At 45.0% G+C, this 18,998-nt stretch overlaps 4 protein-coding genes across 4 annotated transcripts in view; all 4 read right to left on the bottom strand.

Moving 5' to 3' along the window:
• LOC310699314 (uncharacterized protein) overlaps positions 1-18,998 on the bottom strand; it is a gene marked incomplete at its 5' end in the record, with an annotated part of 338,944 nt that overhangs the window by 242,508 nt on the left and 77,438 nt on the right. The gene's annotated exons all lie outside the window — the stretch shown is intronic.
• LOC310701854 (uncharacterized protein) overlaps positions 1-18,998 on the bottom strand; it is a 175,018-nt gene that overhangs the window by 62,607 nt on the left and 93,413 nt on the right. The gene's annotated exons all lie outside the window — the stretch shown is intronic.
• The window catches only part of LOC310701556 (uncharacterized protein), a 72,679-nt gene that overhangs the window by 27,801 nt on the left and 25,880 nt on the right, over positions 1-18,998 (bottom strand). The window lies entirely within an intron of this gene.
• The window catches only part of LOC310699313 (uncharacterized protein), a gene marked incomplete at its 3' end in the record, with an annotated part of 89,747 nt that overhangs the window by 25,797 nt on the left and 44,952 nt on the right, over positions 1-18,998 (bottom strand). The gene's annotated exons all lie outside the window — the stretch shown is intronic.

Here is an 18,998-nt window from a genome sequence, read left to right on the forward strand (position 1 = left end):
TGTAATAGGAGCCAGACATCCCTGGGATTTCATCCAGACATTCCTTTAGTGTGGGCAGCAGCCGCGGAGGAAGGAAGGAAGCAATTTGGGGAAAACGATTTCCTTCGGAAGGTCTTCCCAGCGGCCAGCAGGGTTGATAAACTGCTCAGTGTGGACACCTTGGATTTATAGTGTTAGGGTCTGGATACCAATCACAATCCCTTGGAAATGTCTCAAGAACCTTTAAGATCCTGTTCCACCAACTCCCACGTAACACTGAGCCCTAGAGGAACCGTCTATGCTGAGAGGAGGCCTCTCTGGCCCTCCAGATGTGGTTGGACTCAAAGTACCACCTGCCCAAGTAGGGATGGCCCATGGCCAGGGAGGATGGGAGTCTTATCTGGGGGGACAAACTTTCCCCTTCTTCCCCCTCCTCTGAAAATGCGGAATGGGGGAGGTGGGGCACATTGACGCAAGGGGGACATTGACACACCAACAATATTTCAATATCGAGAAATGATATTTGTGTCGCGACATCACCCAAATGTGCCTATACATGTGTGAGTAGAACAGTTGCGACTGCGCTGGCCGCCAGTTAGCCGGCCAACAACAGCCCTGCAAAATAGACCAGAGTTGCTACGCGCTTTTGGGACTTGGAAGAGTAACTTACGGCAACCGTAAAGGGCAGTCCAGTGTCGTCATTACGGGGGCCTCTTTTAAATAGGGGCTGGTGTTTGAACTTGGGCTTTGCTAAGGTTACGGAAGGGGGGCACTTGTGTGAGAGCAGGTTTCTTTGGCCGTCTCCCCCTTCCTTGCTTGCCCCTTCTGCGTTCCCATGGCAAGTCCAGCCGAATTCGACTATGGCGTGTGGTACATATCTCTGCCTTCAGACAGAGGCAGCCAGGCAGCTTTCCGGGTCATGTGCCCAACTTTTCATGAGCCGATATTAAATCCCAAAAGAACTACAGCTGCTTGTTACAAAGGGAGGGGGCCAAAGATGTTGGCTTTTTGCAGTATAGTAACGCTGCAGAGAGCTTGCTGGGGAGATCATGCATTAAAAAGAAAGGACTCAAAAATAACTTAAAGAAGGTTTTAATAAGAAAAACAAAAACTCCATTTACACTAAATATATTAACAAACAAACATGACCCAACCACCAACCCATCCCCCAGGGTAATGGGAGAGCTAGGTGCTGCTTCTTATATACTCTACCCAGATGCTGACACACCTTAATCAAATACAACTCAGCAGCACCTGCTATGTTACACAGCTGTAAAGCTGGGTCTCGTTATCTTGCTCTGGCCCTTGCTCCGGCCCCTTAAAGACATACACATGGAGTGGAACAATGATGAACCTTTACATTTAAAGAAACCATTCAACATTTCCCCTGCGGTTCATCATTGTGGAACAAAAACAAAGCATACTTTGTACATGTTTTTCATGTGTAACCTTTGGAAGTGCTTTAGTAAAAATGTCCGCAATTTGATTGTCACCTGGAACATATTTAAACACAACCATTTCATCAGCAATTAGTTTCTTTACAAACTGTAAACGTAACCTTAAGACTCTAGTGCGCTGCGTATTGGTCTCTGAACACAGGATAGCAAGTCCACTCTGGGAATCAATGTAAACTTTTACTGGTAGTGTTACTTGCATCTGTAGGTCTGCAAATATTTGCAGATACCATTCTACATCACGAGTGGCCTGAACGCATTCACATAATTCACTCTCTGTTGTGGAGAGACAAATAATGGTTTGTGTCTGGGACTTCCATTCAAATGGACAACCGTTATAACAAAACACCATACCAGACACACCCCTGCAATTATTTTGTTCCACTGCATGAGATGCATCGCAGAAAATTTCAAAACCTTTATCAATACTGGGTGTAAACTGCAACCTATAATGTTTGGTATGTTTAAGGTACATTACCACTCTCTTAAGAGCAGAGAAACATTGTGTAGTGGGCTTTTCCACAAATTGATGCATCTTTTAACAAAAGCTTAACTGTTTCATATTTTACACTTAGTGAATAACACAAAACATAATCTTCACCTGGAATTTGTTGAAAGCCCCTAGCAACTAATCTAGCTTTGTACCTTACAACTTCATTTTTGTCATTCATTTTAACTCTATAAACCCATTTTGAATCAATAAGTCTCATATCTGGGGTTTGTGGTACAAGAGACCAAGTGTTATGCTCTTTTAAAGAAGCTATCTCAGAGTTCATAGCTTTATACCAATTTACAGCTTGGTTCTTAGGTAAATTCTGAACATCATTGTAGCTTTTTGGCTCAAAAACCGCCTTATTGGCATACACAGTATTAAAATGTTCATCTGCGAAACGTTGTGGCTTCTGCCTCTTTCTATCTGAACGTCTCAGTCCGGAAGGAGAGTCAGACTCCTCAGACTTAATGGGACTAAGTGAACCACTAGTTTCAGGTTGTAAATCATCACTGTCAGTTTGAAGAGGTGCCTGTAGGCTAAGCTCACGGTCAGAAAACTCAAGAGAATCTAACCTCCCCTCAGATGCCTGTGACTTTAAATCATCAAACAAATCATCCGATTCAACAGGCTTTTTGTCTTTTTCTATTAATTCAGAATCACCATTTCCTCCTGCTGCTGCTGCTGCTTCCTCTTCTTCCTCAGTATCATTTATACCATCAGTATCTTGGAAAATAGCAACCCCATTCCAATTTACAGTTTGTATCATGCTTCTGGTAATATGAAATTTGCCAGTTGCTGGTATGTAAATTCTGTACGCCCCCTGCTGGTAGCCCATTAATTTTCCCTGAACACTACGTTCACCCAATTTCTGCTTAGCAGGATAATGCATAATTACATCTGAACCCCATATACGTAGGTATTTCAGATTAGGGCGTTTTTTAAACAACTTCTCATAGGGGGTGACATCTAAACCAGAATGATAACTGCGATTTCTAACATAACAAAAAGCATGGAGTGCTTCAGCCCAAAAGTCTTTGGGCAGATTAGCATCGTGCAGATAAGTTTTAACCCCTGCCTGCAAGTCACGCTGCACAACTTCAACAAGCCCATTTTGCCAGGGACTTCGGGGGCAAGATAACTCATGAGTAGTCCCCTGCGCTTCCAGGAAATTCTCAAAATCCTCAGAAACAAATTCCCCGCCCCGGTCAGAAAACAGGTTCTTAATTGGTTTGTTAAAGTGCGTTTTTACCCAGTTGCAAAAAACCTTGTACTTCTCAAATGCTTGGGACTTCTCAGCTATTGCATAAGTCCAACAGTATCTACTATACTGGTCTATGAGAGTAAGCCAGTACTTTGAACCTCCTAATGAGGGTGGGAGTGGCCCAACTAAATCACAATGTACACGCTCAAATGGCTCAGTTACTTTTCTATCTGAGCACCTGCCCTTGCGTGCAACCTTAATCTTATTCTTGCAACAGGATAGACATTGCATAAAGAATTTGCATGGTTTTAAGTTGAGGCCATTGACAATATTCTTTGTCTTAATTACATCAGCAAAATTCAGGTGTCCCAGAATTCTGTGCGCCATGTGGACACACCCAGAATGTGGTCTTACATTCCTCAACCCCTGGCTTGACTGTGCTGCTCTGCAATTTATAGGCGATTGGGAGTAGGTGCGAAAATACAGTCTATATAAACCATCAGATTCCCGGGCATACAATAGACGCTTGTTCCCCTCGAAAAACTCACACATAGACTTTAAGAAACGCACAGTTATGCCTTGACGGGCAAAGCACCTTACTGACAATAAATTGTCCACTGACGGGCAGTAAATGCAGTTTGCTATTGTAATGTTTAAAGAGTCAAGTTTAACGGTACCCCTGCCAAGCGACTGCAAAACTTGTGAATTGGCTAAATGTACATTACCAATTTCCTCTTCGAAAGAAATAAACAAGCTTCGATCATTGCAGATATGCTGAGATGCTTCTGAGTCGACAACAAAAGACTTCCACTTGGCATCTTTAATTCTTTTACGATCTTTAGTCCGAGCGTGAAAAGCTCGCGGCTCGTTTCTGTCTCTACTATACGATGCCGGCTGCTGGGCTGACGACCGTGATTGACGAACAGAAACAGGCTTGGGAGTACTTTGTTTTCTTTTGGATCTGCAGTCCCTTGCAAAATGTCCTTGCTTATTGCAGAACCAACAACGCTTTGCAGCTTTAAATGCAGTTGTATCACCACAAGTTTGCATATGGCGTTCCTCATTCTTTCTGGAAACAGGAGTGCTTATGGCACAAGCCTCCCTTCTATCCAACTCGCCCATTAATCTTGCCGTTACCCCTTCCACAGTTAATTGTGCTGGTGGAACGGCAGATATCTGGCTAGCTATACCATCAAAGTCCTCATTAAGGGAACATAGAATGATAAAAACATACTGAATATCAGGTATCTCCATGTCCCTTCGAATTAACTCGCCGCGTATTGCCTCCAGACGTCTCAAGTGTGCTGCCAAATCACCACCAGGCTGCAACTTCGTCTGGTACAACTGCTTGAAAAACGTCAATGCAGACGCTGACTCTTTTCTAACATGCACTGCTGCAAGACTGTCCCACATTTCTTTGGCAGTTTTCTTATTTCTTATATAGACTACTTGCTGGTCGCTGACTGCCAAATTAATTATCGCCCTGGCTTTTGCATCTCCTTTCGACCAAGCATTAGTTACAGGGTCAGGAGGGTCATCAGTTACATAGGTCCATACTTCTCTAGAGGTCAAAAGCGCCTCCACCCGAAAAGACCATAAACTATAGTTCTCATCTGTTAGCTGTGGGAAGACCAGAGCCTTCTCAGGTTCAGGAACCCGGTCAACCATTCTGGAACTCTTCCAGTCCCACAAAAACTACGCTAACAGGAGAAGGAGTTTTCAAACCTTTCTCAGAGTCCAAAAATATGCAGTCATCCACTCAGCAGCTGGGCCCATAACCAAAAATGTTGGCTTTTTGCAGTATAGTAACGCTGCAGAGAGCTTGCTGGGGAGATCATGCATTAAAAAGAAAGGACTCAAAAATAACTTAAAGAAGGTTTTAATAAGAAAAACAAAAACTCCATTTACACTAAATATATTAACAAACAAACATGACCCAACCACCAACCCATCCCCCAGGGTAATGGGAGAGCTAGGTGCTGCTTCTTATATACTCTACCCAGATGCTGACACACCTTAATCAAATACAACTCAGCAGCACCTGCTATGTTACACAGCTGTAAAGCTGGGTCTCGTTATCTTGCTCTGGCCCTTGCTCCGGCCCCTTAAAGACATACACATGGAGTGGAACAATGATGAACCTTTACATTTAAAGAAACCATTCAACAGATTCCGGTAGGTTTATGATATTAACTCTTTCCATGCTCATTTCTGATGCTCAGAAGCAGGTGACCCTTTCCTAGACCTTCCTGATGACATTCTCAGTCTGACACACAGTATTTACACAGAAACACGGATCAAACACAAAAAAACCCTCTACATAACTCCCATTCTAAAATACACTGAGACTATTTTATAACACAGTGTTTCCCAACCTTTTTTGGGCAAAGGCACACTTGTTTCATGAAAAAAATCTCGAGGCACACCACCATTAGAAAATGTTTAAAAAATTAACTCTGTGCCTATATTGACTATATATAAAGTAATTCTCTTTAATAGGAATCAAATAAACACAAAGAAAGTACTTTACATTGTCTGGTTTTGTTTTTAACAGAAATGATTGTGCGTGTTTTTGGTACTCAGAGTTGTATGTACGTGAGCTGGGCTAGAAGCAGAATGGAAGCTGGAGACCTAGAGACATGCTTGTTCTGGGCTGGATCCAAAGCTTTGATTACTGTCTTTCATTTTGCAGTTGTCTGATTGGTGCTCATACATAACGGAGAAGGAAGATCGGTTAATTCTGTGAGCCCCTCCATCTTATGCTCAGGTTGCATAGATGTGTAAATAAAACCATATGTTCTAAAGACACCACAGTCTCCACTGACCTTCATTCAGGGGAAACAAAACCTGCGCAAGCACTTGGAACCCCTGGATTCTCTCATCACTTGTAGATTGGGGTGGCCTGCAACAGTTTGCATTGAAAAACCTTTGCAGGATCCTGCCTGGGGCCGAGTCTTGCTTTGGAAATGCCAGCTTTGGTGTCCCTGGAAGAAAGCAAGAATATACACTGGGGAAGTATTTCTAAAGTTTTGGGGAACTTTCCCCCAACCTACCTCCACTCTCCTCACCCCGAAGAAGAAGAAAGAAAGCCAAAAGGTTGGATTTGCAGACAATACTTCTTGCCATAGCCCAGTAGTAAAAGCGTTTCAATGCCATATAAACAAAAGTGGTGAGATTTTAAACAAGTGATCCATTCAAAATGTTTAAAAAGTGTGAAAACAGGGTCCCTCGAGAGTTTCAGATTCAAGTGAGAGATCTGATAAACATGGTCTCTCTCTCTCTCTCTCACACACACACACACACACTCTTCTGAATGCCTTAAGGCCAACGCCAAGAATTTCCCGGAGGTTGCTGTCTTTCCCACAGTTGTTTCCCTTGCCATCCGCTCAATAGCAGCCAGCTCAGAAAAAGATGGGTGGCTGGCGCTGTGTCTTCTCCCCCCCCCAACCCATGGGCAAACCACATTCTTCCCCTTTTGAGGGAGACGTTCCCCTTTGAGCAATGCCCCATTTGAGTGAGACTCCTCCCGACTGGTGGGCAACTGCCTTTGTCCTTCTGGGCCTCCGGATCCCATTGCTCCCTCCAGCGCAGCAATAAATCTCTGAAAGAAAGGCGGGGGGAGGGAACCTGCCGCGCTGCCTTCCTTAGTCATTGCAGATGACTAGCCGCAGGCAGACGGCGAGAGCCCCGCGCTGGGCGGCCTCTCCTCACCGCCGCCGCCCCGCCTCTCGCCGCCCGACTCGCCCGCCTCCCTCCCACGGCACACCAGGCAACGTCTCGCGGGACATTAGTGTGCCGCGGAACACCGGTTGGGAAACACTGTTATAACATATCCCCGCTATAACACACAAGTTCTAATTAAATCCTAATATTTACTATACCTAAACATTGAGCACCACAGACCTATAATAATAATAATAATAATAATAATAATAATAATAATAATAATAAATTTTATTATTTTTACCCTGCCCATCTGGCTGAGTTTCCCCAACCACTCTGGGCGGCTCCCAATCGTAAAGCATGAAATATTAAAAACTCCCTAAACAGGGCTGCCTTCAGATGTCTTTTAAAAATAAGACAGCTGCTTAATTTCTTGACATCTGATGGGAGGGCATTCCACAGGGCAAGCGCCACTACCCAGAAGGCCCTCTGTCTGGTCCCCTGTAACCTCACTTCTTGCAATGAGGGAACCGCTAGAAGGCCCTCGGCGCTAGATCTCAGTGTCCAGGCAGAACGATGGGGGTGGAGACACTCCTTCAGGTATACAGGACTGAGGCCATTTAGGGCTTTCAAGGTCAGCACCAACACTTTGAATTGTGCCCGGAAATGTACTCAAATATTCCTCTGCAGTAAAGGAGGCAAATGGAAGCCTTCCCATTGTCTTTGTGCTTACAAATACTGTGTTAAGGAGGGATGAACAGGGTGAGCCTGTGACCTGGATTCAGGAACTAAAGTATTTACCATCACAAAAGAATGGCCAGGCTGCCTAGGTAATGCAGTTAGTGACCATTAACAGGTATCCTTGAGGACAGGTTTTCTGCTGTAGACCGCCTCCTGGGATGTATTCCTGCTGTAGACATTCTCCTTCTGTATGATATTGGGGGGGTGGTCTTGGGTGGGCAATTTGAAAAGACTATATAAGGCCTTGCACACCTCCCTCCTGGTTGTGGTGAGGGGGGGACACTGTTGCAATAAAGACCAGGCTTACTAGCCGCTTTGCTTCTCCATATTCTCTGCTTGGCCTCTGTTATTTTCTCCTACCTATATGGAACCCACTTAAGGACTATATGGGCTCTTGGATACCCCATAAGGGGAAAGGAACAGGTTTTTTTTATAACAAAGGTCGTAAGAATATGTTTGGTAGGCATGCTTATTTATGGCAGGATAAAACTAAAACAAGAGCTCTATGAATCAAGTTATTCAGAAAATCCTTTTTACAGTATGGGATAAATATAATAATCTGCTGGAAAGAAAAACACCCCTTTGGCTTCCACCCACAAAAGCAACAGCTTTTTTAAAAATGCAATACGGAAGAAGCAATGAGCAACTTACAGAGATCTTTTGGACTTTTCGGAAGAAGAAATAAAACTGAATAAAGAGGATGAGGTGGGAGGTGTGGTGGTGGATTGGTTTCAATACCATCAAATCATCTTGTTTGGACAAGATAAAGGGAGAGGCTCACAGTTTGAAAGAGATATTATTGAGAGGAAAGAGAAAGTGTTTCCTAAATTTCAGGTAGAAGACTGTCCAATCTGAAGAAGTGTGCATGCATACGAAAGCTTATCCCCAGAACAAGCTCAGCTGGTCTCTTGGGGACCCAGCCAGGCGCCCCACGACCCCAGGGAGAATGGGGAATAAGATGTGATGGAAGGGGAGGGGTCTCCGTCGAGGCTCCTCCCCCTTTTCCATTAACCCTTCCCTGGACTCCCTCTCTCCCTTTCCCCAGCCAGGCGACCCCAGGGAGAATGGGGGGCCTCAGCCCCACCCCCAGCCCTGCTTGGGCTCCTCCTTCCCCTTCCCGCCAGGGCAGCTGAGCCTCTCTCGGCCCCCCAGGAAGGAGAAAGGGGAGTCTGGCGGGGCTGCTGCTGCTGCTGCCCAGGAGACCTTGCAGGTCTGGGGTCCCCCCTTCCCCCCCCCTGGGTCGGGGCCTGGATCGGGGCCCCTGTCGACGGGCCCCAGGGAGGGCGCTCTCCTTGCGGGGGGGTCTCTTCCTCCTCCTCCCCCCTTGTCCCCCCCTCTATCCCCCCCCTTCTCTCCCCCCCCCCTTTACCTCTTGGTCCTCCGCCTCCCTGGCTCCGGATTAGTCCGCTCTCCTTGTCTGCAAGAGAAAGGGCGGCGGGGGGGGCGGCGGGGGGAGGGAGGGCTCTTCAGCGACGCCCCTCCTCCTCCTCCTCTCCCTCTCTGGCCACTTCCGGCGCCTTTCCCGACGCGCGTGTCCCTAGAGCCACGTCTGCAAGAGCAGCCCCCCCTCCCTGTGTCCGGAGGGGAAGGCGAGGGGGTGGCGCTGCCTCTGGCCTCCTGCTCTGGGGGCTCCATGGGGACCCGGCCCCCGCCCCCCCCAACTGGGCAAGTGGAGGCCGGGGGGGGAGGGTCTCCTTCTGGGCCTCCTTCTGCATGCCAAGCCCTCCGCCGGGGTCCTTCTGCAGGCAGAGCAAGGGCTTCGCCCCCTGACAGCCCAGCCCAGCTTCAAACACCAGCCCCTCTCCCCCCTGGATGGAGAGGTGTTCTTGAGTGTGGCCTTGTCACTCCCATGCAAGGCCACAACAGTCCTGGGAGAGGAAGGGGGGGGAGCATTTCTGCAGGCTGAGGTCCATCCATCCATCCAGCTGCCCAGGCCCCAGCACCTCCCCCTAAGAGTGAAGGGTCCCAGTCTGGAAATCCCCCCTTCCTGCTGGAGATGAGGCAGTGAGGGACTCCAGACAGACAGAGGTGCCCTTGCTCTGGAATTCCCTTGCCAGCAGGGAGACTTCAAAAGCCCCCCCCCCATGCCTCCCCCTTCCCTCATTTAGGAGGGAGACTTCTCGTCTTGTGGTTTGGTCATTTCAAATCCAGTTTTTCTCTCTCTCCCTGCAATTTTAAGCAATTCTGGCTCTTGTGATCCCTGCAGGGTATTAAGTGTTGTTCTAACCTCCCTATTGCAGGTGGAAAGAGGAATGTGGGGCTTGCTTATAATATCTTAGGGTAGCAGGATTAAGATTTGGGACTGGGACTTTCAGAGCCCCTCTTCGCATGAAATTTCTTCCAACTATTGGAGGAAAGTATGTCTGAGGTTTATGACAGAAATATAATTATTACGGGTGAATTTAGTAGGATCACTGGACTATGACAGAACACTGAGGGAAAGTGTCTCAAAAGAAGGCAAAATACCAAATACTAATTATTATGGGTGTATTTAATGGAGTAGTACAGGGGTGTCAAATTCACCGGGGGCCGCATCAGCAGTTTGGTCACCCTCTAAGGGCCGGTTGTATCTGTAGGACTATGTGTCCACTCTTTATTATCATAAATTATTGCCACTGCATTCAATTATTACTGTTTTTTGTAATAATGTAATAATGTAAGTAATTCCCGCTTGGATTACTGCAATGTGCTCTACGTGGGGCTACCTTTGAAGTTGACCCGGAAACTACAACTAATCCAGAACATGGCAGCTAGACTGGTGACTGGTAGCGGCTGCAGAGACCACATAACACCGGTCTTGAAAGACTTACATTGGCTCCCAGTACGTTTCCGAGCACAATTCAAAGTGTTTGTACTGACCTTTAAAGCCTTAAACAGCCTCGGCCCAGTATATCTGAAGGAGCGTCTCCACCCCCATCGTTCTACCTGGACACTGAGGTCCAGCACTGAGGGCCTTCTGGCAGTTCCCTCACTGCGAGAAGCAAAGCTACAGGGAACCAGGCAGAGGGCCTTCTCGGTAGTGGCGCCCGCCCTGTGGAACACCCTCTCACCAGATGTCAAAGAGAAGAACAACTACCAGACTTTTAGAAGACATCTGAAGGCAGCCCTGTTTAGGGAAGCTTTTAATGTTTGATGTATTTTAATATTCTTTTGGAAGCCGCCCAGAGTGGCTGGGGAAGCCCAGCCAGATGGGCGGGGTATAAATAAATTATTATTATTATTATTATTATTATTATTATTATTATTATTATTATTATTTATCCCATGAGTCCTGTATCTAGCAGTATTTTGCTTTTGTCTTCCCGGTACCCACATGCATCACACCAATTTTATTCCAGGCCGTAAGTACTGGTACCTTACTCAAGACTCGTTAACATGCTGTAACTACCAAAGCCTGATTTCCAATACGTGCTTTCGTGTGTGTGGGTGGCATTTTAATCCACATTAGTGACTGACAAGGTGAAACTGGAGCAGGGTAGTGATTCCAAATCACCGCCACATTCAGAATAAAGGCTTGCCATCGACTGGTGTATTTGTCTCATCGGTATTGTAACAATTCGATTCGAACTGTAGCAGGAACCCCCCACCCCAATCATTCTGTTTGCACAAACTTCACACACACTCACACACTACATACGCCACATTTCTGTTATAAATTCATAGAAAATCAACCATACATCGGATTTGCACTGTTCCATTTTTATTTTACTCCATATGACAAGGACTATCAAAGGGGGGGGGGCTTGGTTCTGGTCAGCCATAATCCCTTCACCATCCCAGCACATCCACAGGAGCCCTGCCCAGTTGCTATGTCAACCCTGATAATCCCAGACAGAAGACAATCAAAATCACAAAGAACTTGCATATGGGAGTGGATTCAGCACAGACTGAAACAAAGGACAATGATCAGATCTTCCCTCTGGGGGCAGGAAACTGCAAACTCCCCTTTGTCTCCTGGAAGTGACTCATGAGCAGGGAGAAAGGAAGAACCAGCCAGGTGACAGGACACTCAGGTTACCACCACAACTCCTCCCTCAACCCCTCCTTTCTGTAATGTATGCATGATGTCAACCCCTTGTGTAATGTATGCATGATGTTTCTGGGGGTGGGCTTGACCTGGAGGATGGGAATTTCAAAAGTTTTTATAAGGTCTGGCAGACCATCTTTCTGGGTCTTTCCTCTCACCTGCAAGTGAGGGGAGCACCCTGTCGCGACAGTCTTTCTTCAATAAAGACCAAGCCTACGGGCTGCTGATTTGCTTCAATTTACTCTGGTTGGTGTCTTTACTTTTTGTCCAAGGGAGCCCTCAGATTTTTCCGTTAACAGTTGGCGACCATTCTCAGGGACACTTGGTTCTCCTGCAGAGGTGAGGAGGGAGATAGAGGGGATCAGGCGCCACTGGGCAACCTTAGCCCAGGGGTCCTTCTTCCTCTCCCTGCCTCCTCTTTGCGGGCGGTAATCAATCGTCACCAAAAGCTCAACCAGGGGAAGCAAAGGCGAGGTCAAGCCGGCTAAAAAGAAAAGGATCCCGGGATCCGCGGGGGACACCTTCGAACGTAAGTATGGTTTGAAGTAAATACATTGGGAGGGGTGGAAAAGGAACATCTCCACGACAGCCAGACTTTCCTTCTATCATTTCTGACGTTACGCCTCGGAGTCGGCCGGGTACGTTCTCTCTCTCCCCTTTTCTCCCCCGATTTTCCCTTTCGGAAAGTGGCCAGGAAATCGCGGGACTTTACTGTCTGACGTTACCTCTCGGAGTCGCCCAGGGACGTCAAAAAACTTTCCCTTTCTCTCCCCCAATTTCCTTTTTTCGGAGTGTGGCCGGGGAAATTGTGGCACCTTTACTGTTTTCCGACGTTACCTCTCGGAGTCGCCCAGTGACGTCTTAATCTCTCTCCTTTTCTCCCCCGTTTTCCGTCTTGGAATTGAGTCCGGGAAAGCGTGGCCCTTTTACTGTTTTTCTCTGACGTCCCTCTCTCGGAGTCGTCCAGAGGCGTCTTTCAAGTATTCTCTTACTCTCCACCTACCCTAACTATGCAAATGAAGCCGCCCCTCCTGCCTGGCGACCTTTGTTAGGGATGACCCGGGTATGTGAGAACGCAAGGTCGTTTGCTCCCCTTTTAAAACTTTGTTTTCTCGGACCCCCGATCTGGCACTGCACAGCGCAGGCGTCCAGTAGGGAGCCTGAACTTAGTCCAAAAGGCTAGGCAGGAAGCTGTTGTGGAGGGTAGAGGGGGAAATTGGGGCCCCACACTAGGATTAGTCTTGTAAACAACGCTGAGGTAAAGGAATTCCGGGCAGAGGGACCCGTGGTTTGAGTTTCCGGGCAGAGGGACCCGTGGTTTGAGTTTCCGGGCAGAGAGACCCGTGGTTGTGTTTCAGGTTCAGGTTTGACATTTCCAGAAATTAATTCGTGGTTTATAGATAAGTAGGAATTGTGTTAGTCAAGGGTACTTTGAGTACTGAAAGGATCTTTTATCTGTTCCCCTTTCTTTCCCATTGCCCCTCCTCCCTTGTGTGTGTGTTTCCACTCTTTCTGTCTTTAGCGTACTTCGTTAACGAAAAAAAAGCCCAATAATAACATATGAGAGAATGGGAGCTCACTAAACACCCTAGCTGGACTCCTCCTTGCAACAAAGCTTCCATGAAGCCTTTTTGCCCCAGAGAGGATTCTAATATGCCCCTCCAGCATCTCCAATTGGGGGGGGGGGAAATAAAGGGGCAAAAAATGGTCAAAATTGTGTTGTTAAACTATAACCTAAAGCTAGAACATGAAACTGTAAACTTAATGGTGCTCAGAAGGCAGTAGATATAATAACAGCCCAGCCTGAGAGCCCACACATTAGAGATCTTAGTTTCTCTTAAAATAAATAAATAAATAATGAATAAGAGATGTACTCAAAGATTTAGAAATATTTCAAGGGTTTGTATTTACATTGGCCTCGGCATCCACAGACTGTTCTTAAATGCACATAGTTTTAAATTGCAAGCTTGCTTCAAAATTTTAAATCTAAGGAAGCCATGTTGCGCCTTATCAATCTTAAACAAAACAAAATGGAGAATGGAGTGTGCAAATGTTTGTTATTTGAGAGAGGCTCTAAAAGAGAGTTTTCCTCCCAAGTGGTAAAATCCTGTATACATGCTACTTGTGTTCTGAAAGGGGGATTACCCCACCTCCTTCCTCTAGTTTAAGTGAGGAGGGTGCTTTTAAGTCTAATGGTAAATGATGTTTTGTTGTAAATTTTGAGTTTGTGAGTATACCTGTGTTCCAGTCTATTTTGGAAGGTGAAGTTAACCTAATGTTTCTGCTGCAAAAGCCTAGTTGAGCCAATTGCTCTCTCAAGCTAAAATGCAGTGTATGTATTTCATTAAGCATATGCCTATGAAAGTATGGTGCTCATTCTAAGAAAAAATATGTGAGTCCAGTTTTAACTTTGATTTGGTTGGACAGAAGAGTTATTGTAAGGCTCCTGATATCAGTCTCTATAAGACTTCCTGGCCACTTTTGTTAGAAAATGCCCCCCCCTGTTTCATTCTGCCTCTTTCAGTCCCCCCCCCCTGACATGCCAGGTAAATTTACTCCCACGTAAGCTTCCTTTAAAGGAAACTGCAAAGAGGGGAGGGGGGCAATCTTTCCTAAAGTCACCCTGCATCTCACTTTCCAATGTGCAGTTATTAAAATAATAATAATAATAATAATAATAATAATAATCATCATCATCATCATCATCATCATCATCATCTAAATTAGGCTTACTATTCCTCTGCAAGTTAAGGGGGGAAAAACAAATCTGTTCACTTCAATCTTTAAATATTTCTATAGGAACTTGCATTCGTTAGTCTAACGAAGCAAACTCACTCAAACTATCTCAAGATCTGCTAAAAGGCTTCTGTGTAAAGTTGGGTACTTTTATTATCCTCTTCCTTAATACATGATAGGAGCATAGATGTTTCCTTTCCCAGCTGTAAATCTGTACTTAAATGTGTATGTCTCTTTGTTAGTACAAATCTTGCTGTGAAATCTTCCTGTGAACCCTATATTTTGGAGGGTTGGACTAGATGACCCCAGGGTCCCTTTCAACTCTCCCAATTTGTGGCTATGTGGAAGGACATGTGTCTGCAAGCATTCGAGAGTAATTCTTAAATTCTAGTGTCGTGATGGAGTTGAAATTCAACCTAGCTTTGCTCTTTAGTTTTAAAAGGTGAGAGGTGAAGCCGTGATGTTTTTGAAGCACAACTGGTAATATCAAGCATTTGAGTGATTACAGTGTTTATCATTTTGTCTACTACTTTAAAAAAAATCAGACTTCAAAGTCAATTCAAAGTTTCAGCACATACAAATACATATACGCCTTGACCATTCCTGTAAATAAAGGGCAGAAATAATAATAATAATAATGGACAAACTTTTTTTGTCTGCAAATGGTAAGGCTGAAATGACTGAGAATGTTAAAAAAATCCTATGAATTCTGACCCTCTGGCCATTTTCCCCATATATAAGGGCGTGGCATTGTTCCGCGAATGGCCAGGGGGATATTGGCCCTTTCCTATACATAAAGGAAGCAGTCCCTTTTGCTTGGGCTACAATTGCTAACTTTATTGAATACTTTAATTGCTCAGTTTCTCTTTTTTGTTTAAAAATCTAACCCTATTTTTAAAATCTACTCCATACCCTTCCCTTCCCTTCCCTTATTCAAATGCTAATTTAGCCAAAGGATGCAACATTTTCAATAGTATAAAAGGTTTGCTGAAACATGAACTCTGCACATACACAGAGGCTAGATCAGTCAAAAAAAAAAAAGGAGAGAGAGAGAGAGAGGAAAGGGGGAACTGTAGGGTGGAGAGAGGAGGTTTTGAGAGCTTGGCCTGCGGGGGAAAACTTATCCAAATTTCCTTATGCAAGAAAACTTGGAACCATTGAGGGAAATCACCCTTAATGTGTCTTTGCTCCAGGGGCTACGTAAGACAAAAGGGTTAAAAAAAAACTAGACCATCAAAAGTCAAGAGGTTTCCAGGTTTCAAAACTTAACATGCCAAATTCTTTTCACAGGTAAATATTAAAGCGCTCCCACTGTGAGTTCCACTCTTGACTAGTTCTTCCCCCCCCCCAATGGGATTTAACTTTTATAACAGGCTTTGTGTGCATTATAGGAACAGCATTCCTGACAGAGATTTTCAAAGGGGGAAAAAATTCCCTTTAAAACAGGATACGTGAACTCGGACCCACATAAGCAAAATGTTTAATAACTTGCCAATTGTGTTCAAATTAACAAAGGTTTTGTCCCTTCGTTTCTTCCACAGCCAAACTAAGTGAAGGAAAGCAAACAAACTTGGCAGATAATAACAGTAATTATATGAAAATGTGATAATAATATTGGAATGAATGAATGCTTAATCCACTAAGATTTTTATTATTTGCAGCTTCCCACGTAAATTGAAGGACATCCTTTTTGCCTTTTGCCCCTTCCCTTTTCTAACTGTCTTTTAAGCCCCCAAAACCCTGTCCCTTACAGGATATCACTTCTACAGATGTGTTACTACAGATCCAATGAAAAGCTTCGCCACCACAAGACCTGCAACAACAGACACCAAAGTTTTCAAAGTGGCCACAGCTATCTCTTTCAAAGGATATAGACTGCCGAGGGAGTGGGCCTGACAAAGGGGGGTGGAGTTGACTTGCAAGGACATCTTCTCACTTTTGAACCTCAAGACTGCTCCAGGATTCAAAAGATACATACATAAAATATCCCAATTGTCTCAAGATATGCAACTGATATTTAATTAGTTTGTTTTGTATTATGTGTTATTATGTAAGAATAACTGTGTAACTGTTTTTATGTTTAATGTCTTATTGCTTACACACCAATGGAGAATTCTCATGCATTTTATACTTTCTAATAGCTCACACTATTGTGTAGTCCAATGTTTAGATCAATTTATAACCACATTTCATTGTTCCACCTGACACTCTGCCAACTTTCCCTATCCATTTTAAAATGTGTTAAACCTCGTTTTGCCAAGGACAAGCTTCTGGAACCATAAAACACCAGGTACATGAAGGTGCATATGCTTTGGTTTAGCAGGAATGATCTCTTATAGAGTTAAATTGACTTATTTGGACAAGTGCCCTCAAGAATGGTTTTGTTTTAACAGAAAGGTTGAGAACCATAGGGCAAGAAAAAAATTCAAATTGGACTCAGTTTGAATTGGGCAAGTGTATCCAGGCTGCAATTAGCTTTTTGGTCCTTAAAGTGCAAATGAGCAACTTCCCATGACTGCAAGACCAGAGCCTATAATAATAAAAAAATCCCATGGAATGGCCAAGGCGAAAACATTTCTCTCATGACGTGTCCGAAACCTGTGCCAGCTGTGGTGGGTGCCAGGCAACATGGTAAATATGAAAGCCCTAAGTGGATTCACCAGGGATTGCCACAACTGCGACACCATGACGATGTGAGACCACAGAAGAGCTACCTTGACACCTGAGAACACAAAAATGGCGAGGGGGGGGGAAAAGCAAACTGCACTTTTCAGTCATTAGTGGACCTTCCTGCTAAATGTAAAGCATAGACCACTATTGAGAAAATATTTCTTCCAAGGTGCTAGAATACCACAAGTATCTGAGCAACAAAATATTAATTTACGTGATATCCTATGTCTAACTATGTGCACTGTTACACCATTATATTTCTATGCAAATATCCTTAAAGTAGCATGATATCCAAGTCCCTTTCAGGTTCACATGGACACACGCATCGGGGACGGAGAATAGCAGGTTAATATTTACCACCTTAAATTGTGCGGAGAAAAGGATTGCAAAGTAGCCACCTTTGCAATCTTATCTCCGAAGGGGGGAACTGTAGCAGGAACCCCCCCACCCCAATCATTCTGTTTGTACAAACTTCACACACACTCACACTCACACACTACATACGCCACATTTCTGTTATAAATTCATAGAAAATCAACCATACATCGGATTTGCACTGTTCCATTTTATTTTACTCCATGTGACAAGGACTATCAAAGGGGGTGGCTTGGTTCTGGTCAGCCATAATCCCTTCACCATCCCAGCACATCCACAGGAGCCCTGCCCAGTTGCTATGTCAACCCTGATAATCCCAGACAGAAGACAATCAAAATCACAAAGAACAGTGGATTCAGCACAGACTGAAACAAAGGACAATAATCAGATCTTCCCTCTGGGGGGGCAGGAAACTGCAAACCCCCTTTGTCTCATGGAAGTGACTCATGGGAAGGGGGAAAGGAGGAACCAGCCAGGTGACAGGACACTCAGGTTACCACCACAACTCCTCCCTCAACCCCTCCTTTCTATAATGTATGCATGATGTCAACCCCTCCTTTCTGTAATGTATGCATGATGTTTCTGGGGGTGGGCTGGACCTGGAGGATGGGAATTTCAAAAGTTTTTATAAGGTCTTGCACACCATCTTTCTGGGTCTTTTCCTCTCTCCTGCAAGTGAGGGGAACACCCTGTTGCAACAGTTCAATAAAGGCCAAGCCTACAGGCTGCTGTTTTGCTCCAAGTTATCCTGGTTGGTGTCTTTGTTTTTGTCCAAGAGAGCCCTCGGATTTTCCGGTAACAGTCCTGAATTTAAGACAAGTCAGTCGAAAAATCATGGGCTTTTTTGGCGTTTATTTGGGGCCTTGTCTAAAAAAGAAAAAGTTCTACAAATTTGGGGTTGTCCTGGTTTTTACTTTTTGAAATATGGCAACCCTAATTATTCTGGGCTCTGCTTGAACTGAAACTCTCCCTTTTAGAGCACAGCCCCACGTTGGGCAAAATATTCCTGCATTGCAGGGGGCTGGACTAGATGACCCTCGTGGTCCCTTCCAACTCTGCAATTCTAGGATTCTACCATGTGTAGAGGAAAGATCGCCCCCTTGTGGGCAGTGGAGGAATGATGTAATGTTGGTTGGTGGGAACTGAGCGTTGCCTTGTCACACACAAGCAACACCACAACAGTCATGTGAAAGGAAGGGGAGTGCATTTCTGCAGGCTGATGTCCATCCATCCAGCTGCCCAGGCCCCAGCACCTCCCCCTAACAGTGAAGGGTCCCAGTCTGGAAATCCTCCCTTCCTGCTGGAGATGAGGCAGTGAGGGATTCCATACAGACAGAGGCGCCCTTGCTCTGGAATTCCCTTGCCAGCAGGGAGACTTCAAAAGCCCCCCCCAATGCCTCCCCCTCCCTCATTTACTATGGAGACTTTTCATCTTGTGGTTTGGTCATTTCAAATCCAGTTTTTCTCTCTCTCCCTGCAATTTTAATACTGTTGTTGGTTTCCTTGTTTAAATTATTCTGTTTACTAGTGATATTTCACATAGTGTTTGTGAATGCAAAGCAATTGTGGCTCTTGGTTATAAATCTGTGATCTAGACATGGCTTAGTCAATCACACCTTGTTTCAACATCCATCTAACACAAGGAAAAGAAAATCCCCC

Source organism: Podarcis liolepis (genome assembly GCF_965112155.1).
Source record: "Podarcis liolepis genome assembly, chromosome: 2".
Lineage (NCBI taxonomy): Eukaryota > Metazoa > Chordata > Lepidosauria > Squamata > Lacertidae > Podarcis > Podarcis liolepis.